Here is an 867-nt window from a genome sequence, read left to right on the forward strand (position 1 = left end):
GTTTTTAAACGTGAAATGTGTATAGTCGTGGATTGAAAAGAAACAAAAACCATAGAGGAATAAATGATAATTGTAATATCATATTTTGCTGATAGTAAGTATTTCTATTTGATAATGACAGTCAACTTCATAGAAAGTAACCAGTGTCAAATACTTAGGGACATGGTACATCGAAATATTCACAACTTGAGTTGAAAATTATTCATTCCAGGAGCCAAGTGAAAAAAATTGCAATCTTTCATAGTACCAACTCGACTCGTTCTATGAGATGTGGATCCTTAAATCTCCCGAAATTTGAACTTTTTGGCCAACATCTCGGGCCACCGGTTACTATTTGGTATCAAAATGTTCACCATCCTCTTAGGTATTGATCAACACCAATATCATATCTCTATAACAGGGATGCAAATAAACAACAATATTTCACTCGTTAAAGAAAAAAGCTACTAGCCTACATCCCACAAAAGAAATAATTTACTTACCTTCGGTATGATATTAAATACTCGCCCGCACTGATGAACCATTCGCCCCGGGCGAGTGGGCGAGTGGTCATTTGCATCCCTGCTCTATTACTTACGGTTCCCGTGATATGACTCCTTAAATTTCCCGAAATCATAAATATTTTTGGCCAATATCCCGGGAACGGTAAGTGTGGCGCGAAAACTTCCATCACTTTCTCAGAAAGTTTTTGATGTTCTATCGAATGGAGTACTAAAAATTGAAAAGAATCGCAAATAACAAACAGACAGACAGACCTAGAAAATACAGTAACGATCTTTTTTAATTCGTTTATAAAATGTATTTTAACTTTATAAGCTGGACATTTCAATGATTTTATCGCATACTTCTAAAACCATTTACGATAGT

This window comes from Thermobia domestica, chromosome 17 (genome assembly GCF_964235325.1).
Source record: "Thermobia domestica chromosome 17, izTheDome1.hap1.1, whole genome shotgun sequence".
Classification (NCBI taxonomy): domain Eukaryota; kingdom Metazoa; phylum Arthropoda; class Insecta; order Zygentoma; family Lepismatidae; genus Thermobia; species Thermobia domestica.